Source organism: Tiliqua scincoides, chromosome 7, assembly GCF_035046505.1.
Source record: "Tiliqua scincoides isolate rTilSci1 chromosome 7, rTilSci1.hap2, whole genome shotgun sequence".
Classification (NCBI taxonomy): domain Eukaryota; kingdom Metazoa; phylum Chordata; class Lepidosauria; order Squamata; family Scincidae; genus Tiliqua; species Tiliqua scincoides.
The window spans coordinates 67,713,800-67,722,243 of record NC_089827.1 but is presented as its reverse complement, the minus strand read 5'-3'; the positions used below and the strand labels follow the sequence as shown (position 1 = coordinate 67,722,243).

Below are 8,444 nucleotides of genomic sequence, written 5' to 3'. Positions count from 1 at the left end.
CCTTCAAAGTGATTCTGTCTAGCCTTTGTAAGCGTAGCTGCAGGGCCTCTGAGAGAAATTTTATCAGGGGGTAAAAATTTTCTTTTGAGTCTCTTCACAAAGCGGTATGAAACAAAGCAGAGGGAGGATGGTGACAGCCAGAACAGTTTATGGAGCTCCGTCTACCAAGGTTCCCAATGTGGAGCCCAGCTCTACCTGCCCACATAGTGTTGGTAGCTAGATACAAAAAACCCAAACATTTTGTATTCATGGTTCTTTGGTTCATGACCCTCTGTAAAATCTTTCTAATATAGAAAATAGTTGCAGAAAATTAGCAGTATCATATTAAGGCTCACACTAGAATGGAAAGTGTCCTGTGCTTACCAAAACTTACTTCTGCAGCAGCTGTAGTCCTGCAGCTGTGTCCCTGAGCTCCTATGCACTTCTTCATGATAAGCGGATCCACAAGCCAAAGAGCTACTACAGCAGGCCAGTTTCCTCCCAGATTTGACACTGTGTTGAGGACTGTCACGCATACATTCCACGGCCCGACGCACATGGCTTGTGGCAACAGCCACTGCTATGCGCCTGCAATAACACCTTCAATTTCCCTTGTGGGCAGTGAGTCTGGGTGAGATAGGAAAATGTAAGATCCCAGGAAATTTCTGGGCCCCCTCCTTTGGCTCCTGGGCCCCGTTTTTGGCCCTGGGCCCAGGTACAAATTATCTTTAGAGTGCCCTGCCTACCTGTGGTTCTCAACTGACTGAGAATTTTCCTTAGCTGTAACTCTGTCTGCTCAGTTTAGAACAAATTTTTCTCCTTGGGGTAAGCATTAAGTCTAATGTTATCTTGTCTTTTAAGGTGAATGTTCTCTTACACAGAGGAGACCACTGCAACTGCCCACACCCCACAGGATACAGCAGTAGCCGTTTTGGCATTGCTGCATTGGTTCGGGGGGGGGGGGAACATAGGATTGGACTGGGTATCATGTTTATATCTCTTTCACTGAAACAAATGCAACTTAATTTCTGATGGATTGCTCCCAGTGTGATTTTCCAAGAGTAGTTATCCTATCAAAGCAAAATCTGTTTCTAATAGAATGTTCAAATATGCTTCTTTTAACAAGGGTCATACTTGGGACCTGGCTACCTAGAAAACCATGTCCTGAGAGATCCTGCCCATCCACTGTGGTCAGTGAGAGAGATCCAAAGTATACATCACCCTCTAAATTCTGGTTTGAGGGAATGAGGGGATGGGCCTTCTTTGTGGTGGCATCAGGACTGACATTAAACAAACTGACACAGGGCCAAATCCTATCTAACTTGCCAACCCTGGTGTAGCTGTGCCAAGGGGGTTTACACTGCATCCTGTGCGGAAGGGTAATTATGGAGGCCACCACAAGGTAAGGGAACATTTGTTCCCTTGCCTAGGGGCTGCATTGCAGCTACACCGAGGCTGGAAAGTTGGATAGGATTGGGTCCTAAGTCACTCCAAATTGGTAGAGATACCTGCCCAACTCGGTTTCTCTTGCACTCTGGGTACAGAAAGAGGAGAGGGATGGAATGGAAGAGGGAATGCAGAGGGAAGGAGAGAAGTAGACTACAGTAACTTGAGTGAAACGAGTTGTGCAATTCTTTTGTCCATGTTTAGTCTAGCTTGGACAAATCAAATGATTGACTCCATCTTTTCAAAACAAATCCAGCATGTTCTTCATAAAGAAAGAAATCGGAATATGAAGTGGTGATGTCTTTATCACTGCCGCGAGAACAAAACTTTAACGACTAACAGTCTCAGATCTAGTATTTCCTTGCTATCCCATTTATCTTGAAAGTTGTTAAAATGCACTTAAGATTCAATTAAGTTTCTGTGTTTAGTTATATTATCAAGCACGGTTTTCAAAGCTCAAATCAATCCTTTTCCATTCAGGCTTCTGATTTGGCATTAATATTAATTGATCTGCCACTGGTTCCCAGAACTTCAAGCATAAATGATTAATTTTTTATCGTATCTCAGGTCATTAATCTATCTTTCTTTTGCAATAACCAGCATCATGTGCAATCAAGAGACTGAAACCAGCGTCTGAAATATTAATGCATTGGTCCCTATCGATGAAACTGTGGGCTTAACACTTCTACTTCCTGACAGTTACAGAATATTTTTCTCTACGGGCCAACTACAATAAACTGAAGGACACAAATTGCACCCCATCAGGCAACTTTAGACATTATTTATGTGAACTGAGTTGAACATCAGGATGTTAACACATAGCGTTTCCTACTGAAACAGTTCTAATGGTGAAGAACAGAGATTTTCCACCCTGGGCAAACAATATTATTGGATTTCTAGGATATCAATTCAGGTTCTAAGGCTCCCCCCCCCCTAAATTATACTAGACACTCCTTTTGATCATTTTTTTGGGAGGGGGGGAGAAAAGCTCCATTTGTACTAGAAACTAGTGAGCACTTCTAAGAGCTCCTCTCCTGAGCACACCTGCTTGCTTTGGTTTGTGTCTTAACACTCTTTAGACTCTGTCATTTTTGTGTTGTGGAAAACCTATGCTGGATTGGGCTACCAGCCAGAATGCATTGCAACAATGGAAGCACAACAGCAAAAGTGCATGGAATGTTCCTTTGGTTGCCATTTTGTGTACACCACAATTCCACCACTAGTTTCTATTGCACTCACCAGAGCAAGTAAAACAGAGGTGGCAGCAGGGAGGGGGCCAAACTGAGTGGGAAGAGGGGTGTGACAGCAGGAAGGCAGCAGAAGCAATGGCATGTGCTAGATCCTATCCCTTTTTTCCAAGCTTCCCACTCCTTTCTTCTCCTTGAACTCACACTCATTACAGAGCTGATACAGGTCCAAGGACACCTATTGTGGAGCAGGAAGCTTACAGAGGGGTAAGGGGAAATAACCTCCCCCTCAACCACCACTGGATACAGCACAGGCATTTTTGGGATGGCTGCATCAGTGGAGGGAATGGACAGAATTAGGCTCTGAGGCAAATTGTGCTTAAGCAACAGGTGAGCTGTCCAGCCAAGAAGTTAGACTATTATACCTGGAGCTGGGCATTATGAAGTGTTGCAATCTTATAGCTGTTTCTGCAGCTGCTGTGTTCTTTCCTTGAGCACCAGCAGAGCCTTAACCTGGAATATGCTTTAGTTCTTGCTTACATCTCCCACGTAGGGCCCTGGGATGGGAGACCTCATACTGCTAGATACGCACTGTGACTTTTGGGTTTTCACTTGAGACTGGGCTCATTGGCCATCTATGCCCCTTCAGGCTTGCTGGTGTTGAAGAAGAATCTGGAGAAGGGTGCTAGAAGGGGAGATCAACTACCCTGATTCAGCAGATTGCCCAGGCAAGGCAAATTCCAGCCTTTGGATTTCCACTAGGATATGCCAACTCCCCTGGGTACCAGCAAATTCTGGAGCTACCAGTGGAATCTTTTTGAGTCTGGGTGTAGGCAACTAAAAGGCTGTAGTGGGTTTTAAATTGCCATTTGCTGCTGTGGGAGGGATACCTGAACAAATACTTTTTCTTTTTTTAAGTCCAGCAACATGTGCAGAGTTCTTGCTCAGAGATCTCTGCTTGATGTCCAAAGGTATTTTTGATACCTTTTGTATAGATGCAAATAATAATATGTGGTCAATACTGGCAGAACAAACATTTTGATGTGCCCAAAGCACATTGCTATAACAGATTTTATAACAGGGCTATAACAGGGCAGGAGGTCTGGTCTAGAGGGTAGAGCCTCCGTCTGCCTGAAGATAACATACACAAGGTCGCCAGTTCGAGGCCACCGGCACCGTGCGACCTTGAAGCAGCAGACAAGCTGAAGCCGAGCTATTCCATCTGCTCTGAGCGTGGGAGGATGGAGGCCAGAACGTGAAGCCAGATCGGAATGAAACACCTGAATGTGGTGGTTCTTGAAAGAAAGAACCTTCTTTCAATTGTAAAAATCCCTATTTAATAAGGGATTTAAATAAAGCCTGCCTATGTAAACCGCCTTGAATAAAGTCTTGAATAAAGACCAAGAAAGGTGGTATATAAATACCTGTTGTTAATATTATTAATTATTATTATTATTATTATTATTATTATTTAAAACCTGGTACCCTTTTATTAGTCATTTTTTCCTTTAGCCAAGCTCTACAAAGTGTATAGAAACTTAAGCATGGATTAATCATTCTGTATTAATGAAACAGGTTATATTGTTACAGCAACAAATAACTCTTTGTAAGGTTTAAGTACTGTTAGTAAGCACTGTAATGAAACAAACCCTTCCTTTCATTAAACTTCAGTCTCCAGCCCTGCATTACTGCAGCCATCACAAGGTCAGAATAATTGAAGAGAGGGCAGCCAGCAAAATTTTTGTCATTAAACCATATTTTTTATTCTACCTCTGAGTTTTACATATGTGAAACTAAACAGGTCACCAAGTTAACATTGCAGAAAGACTTGTTATGAAACGATGGAATTATCCAGATGCGTGTATCTTTTGTTTCAAATGTTAACAAAGAATTCATCTCCTTTTTCTAAAAGAGTACTGTACTTCTGCCTTCTTTCTCTTGAACATAAGTGGTTATCTATGTAACCATCTGCATTATGCTGCTTGTTGGAACTAGTACAAAAGTGGTGGCTTTTCATGAAAACTTTTTTATGGTTTTTTCATGAAAACCTTCACACAATATGCCAAAAAGTCCCCCCCCCAAAAAAAAAACAACACACATTTATTTTTTTTTAAATGGGATACATAATCAGGGATTGAAGTTATGGTAGCTCTTGACTTCATCTTGTTTTGTTTTGTTTCTCAGGTTTATTGAGCTTATGTTGAGTTTCGATTTCGATAAATCTTTATTGGCATATTGGGAGTCCACAAACAATAGCAATATAACACAGCAAATAAATGCAACTTTACGGGGTATTAACTTCTGGTCTTTGCCTTGGAAACTACTGCTAAAAATTCCGCCACCAAACTGATGATAGAAGAGGAATAATCACTAAGAAGAATTGGGAGAGGATCAACAAGGGAGACAGGAAGAGAAGAAAGAAAAGGGTCAAGTAGGTGAGACCTGAGATTATGATGGACAGTGCACCGAAAAAAAGATATGGTCCAGAGTATCTGGTTCAACTGAACAAAACAAACATAATCTACCTGAGCGCGGGATTTGAGAAAATCTCCCTTGGTGTATGACAGATGGGAATATGTTCAGTCTTGCTAACATGAAAGCCCTTCTTTCTCTTGGATTGGTAAGTTGAACAAAATAATTCGCAGGGCGGCCAAGTTATGTTGAGTTTATGTTTACAGAGCTAGAGGGCAATGAATAGCCAAGTCATAGTTGTGGCTCTAGCCTAAAAGTTGGTGGCATCCATGGTTCACCCCAGGCCATGACCTCAGTGCAAATTCAAAAAATCAGCCATCAGTGCTTTCCTCACCTTGTTGGGTTACTTAAGTGGATGGGTGGTGGTCCACCACTGCAGAGTAGGCTGCTCAGGGGGTCTGAGGGGCCTCATTCTGACACCTGCCCCTGGCCTGGAGAGCTCTCTGCGCCGGAGCCTCAGCCCCTTGGGTACGTCATCCTGCCCTGACGCCCTGCCGAGCGGGCAAGGGGGAAGGCTGGGCGGCCGGGGGCCCCAGCCTAGGCATGTCTACTCAGCAGTAAGTGCCATTCTAGCTACCTAAAAGCACTGGACCTGGGTCTCTGGATCTTTTCTACTCAGAGAAGCTGGTAGCTACCTCACAAATGGCAGCCCCTGGTTCCTGCAGGTTCATTCCCTATTCAGTTTGCAGCATCAGTTGACATGAGGCAACTCGGACGCGTGCCAGCAATTTCGTAGGCGCAGATCCAAGTTGCACTGTTGAGACAGCTGGGGCTTACCCAGGGTAAGGAGACAAATGTTCCCTTACCTCAAGGAGCCTACCAGCATGGGAAATTCCCAGATAGGATGCAGCCTGGACTGCACTAGCCCCACTGCATCAGTGCAGAGAGAGAGGGTGGTGGGACAGCATTCCAGAGGTGGGGAGAGGGCGTTTCATGGTGGGGGAGGTGGGGCAGGAGGTGGATCAGGCCCGGGAGGGGAGGTGGATTGGCCGAAGTAGCACAGGCCAATTCCTAACTCCAACTCCTGACCCAGGCAGCCTTACACAGGATATGATTGGGCCGTGAGTCAGTCTTCACATTTACTATAATGAATTGTCTGTTGTTTAAATGCATGATGACTGGAAACACCTATAAAGAAAATACCTGTGGTAGTCACACCCTGCACATGCCTGATCTCATCTGATCTTGGAAGCTAAGCAGGGTTAGGCCTGGTTAGTACTTGGATGGGAGACTGCCTGGGAATACCGGGTGCTGTAGGCTTACACCATAGTCTTTCGAGACTGAAGGCTGCCAACCATTTTAGTGCATTTACACTGATTTTAAAAAATAAGCTCTAGTCACCCAGAGTTTTATTCATTGTGCATCAGTGTTATAGAGTTGGAAACGGAGGAGGGAGAAATTGCTTTCAATTGTTCTTGGTAATTTAACATTTTAAGTAAATGTTCACCTCTTGGGAACTGGAAAAAAACAAAAACAAATCAGTAATAAAACATGTTTAGTACATTATATTTTAGGCCTTGGAAGGAAATTAATGGACACTACATAGGCTGGAATGAGAATCTATTGTGTGGATCCCATAAAAGTTACTACCGTATTTTTTGCTCCATAAGACGCACCTGACTATAAGATGCACCTAGTTTTTAGAGGAGGAAAACAGGAAAAAAATATTCTGAACCAAATAGTGTAATAAAATATTTAATAAATTATAACAGAATAACATTTGAACCATGTAAAGTGAACAGCAGTCAACAGTGGCATTAAGAACCATTATCACTGTCATTAACAAATGGAGAGAGTACTCTAGGTTTGAGTACTCTAGTTTTCTGGAAACCCCAAGAACTCATCATCGCTAGAGTCAGAATTCATGAAGCTCATTTGCTCACAATCACTGACATCACTTTCTTCGCTGTCTTCATATAAGATAGTCTTCACTTCCATCTAAGGCATTGCTAATGCCACATTTTTTGAATGACTGTACAACGATCTCCTCCTTTACTGAGTCCCATGATGTTTTCACCCATTCACAAACTTGAGTGATGGTGGGTCTCTTCATTCGTCCAGTAGATGTCAGATCATGATTACCAGCAGCCATCCATTTGTTCCACTCTTCTCTCATTAAGACCTTAAATGGCTTGTTGATGGAAACATCAAGAGGTTGCAACTGGCTGGTAAGACCTCCGGGAATTACAGCTAGATGAATCTTCACTTCTTTGAAGCATTTTTTTGTTGGTTCACTAATATGTGCTCTAAACTGGTCAAGCACTAATAAGGCAGGTTTTTTCAGAAGTCCTCCAGGACGTTTGGACCACACCTTTTCAACCCATATTCTCATTCCATTTTCATCCATCCATCCTTTCTCATGTACATGTACAACAACTCCTCGCGGAATCACTTCTTTTGGAAATGTTTTCCTTTTGAAAATCAACATGGGTGGCAATTTGGTGCCATCGGCACAGCAGGACAACACAGCTGTGTAATGGGTCTTCCCATGCCCTGAAGTTTTCACAGTGATGGTTTTGGCACCCTTCAGATCTACAGTCCTATTAGATGGCACATCAAAGGTTAGCGGGACTTCATCCATATTCCCAATCTGGCCAATTTCAAAGCCATTTTTCTTCCTAGCATAAATAACAAATTTATGAAAGGACAGAATCTTAGATTCATATTCTTTTGGCATTTTTTGCGCAATTCTAGTTTTGGTCCGCATAGCAAGACCACATCGCCTCATAAATCTGTAGCACCATGATGGTGATCCTGTAAAATCCTGAATGCCTTTCTCTATAGAAATGCGTTTCGCTTCAAATATGATCATTTTTGTCGAGACAGAGAAGCCATTATTCCGGTGACGTATGATCCATTCTTTCATGTGCACCTCCAACTGTGGCCACTTTGCAGCATGCCCACGGAAAGTGTGCTTACCGGTACTTTTATCTGCTTTTTGCAGCTGATCCTCCTGTTTCCTCCACTCTCTAATCATTTTTTCAGTTGGAGGAGGCCCAAAATGTCTCTCCGCTGCTCTGTTTCCATGGTCCTTAGCATATTTTACTACCTCTAGTTTAAAAGGAATTTTATATGCTAGCCTTTTCTGCTTTATCATCCTTGCACTGATAGAATGAGGTACTGTAGTATTTTTCTGCAAGAAATGAAGGAACTGTCAATATCATTTCTTCAGTGTTTACCATTGAGCACTAACCATTTGCTTTAACTTTTTTGCTGCAGTCCTATACACAACTTTCCTAGGAGTAAAGCCCATTAAACACAACGGAGCTTACTTCTGAGTAGACATGCATAGACTTGTGCTGTTCTGACGTGTGCCTGGGCTCCTGCAGGTGTAGGACACTCCCAGGAACATCCACTTCT

General features: G+C 43.0%; 1 pseudogene; it reads left to right on the top strand.

Annotated features, from left to right (window-relative positions):
* The first annotated feature begins 6,225 nt into the window (after nt 1–6,225).
* LOC136657916 (5S ribosomal RNA) lies at nt 6,226–6,344 on the top strand (annotated as a pseudogene).
* Nucleotides 6,345–8,444: the final 2,100 nt, after the last annotated feature.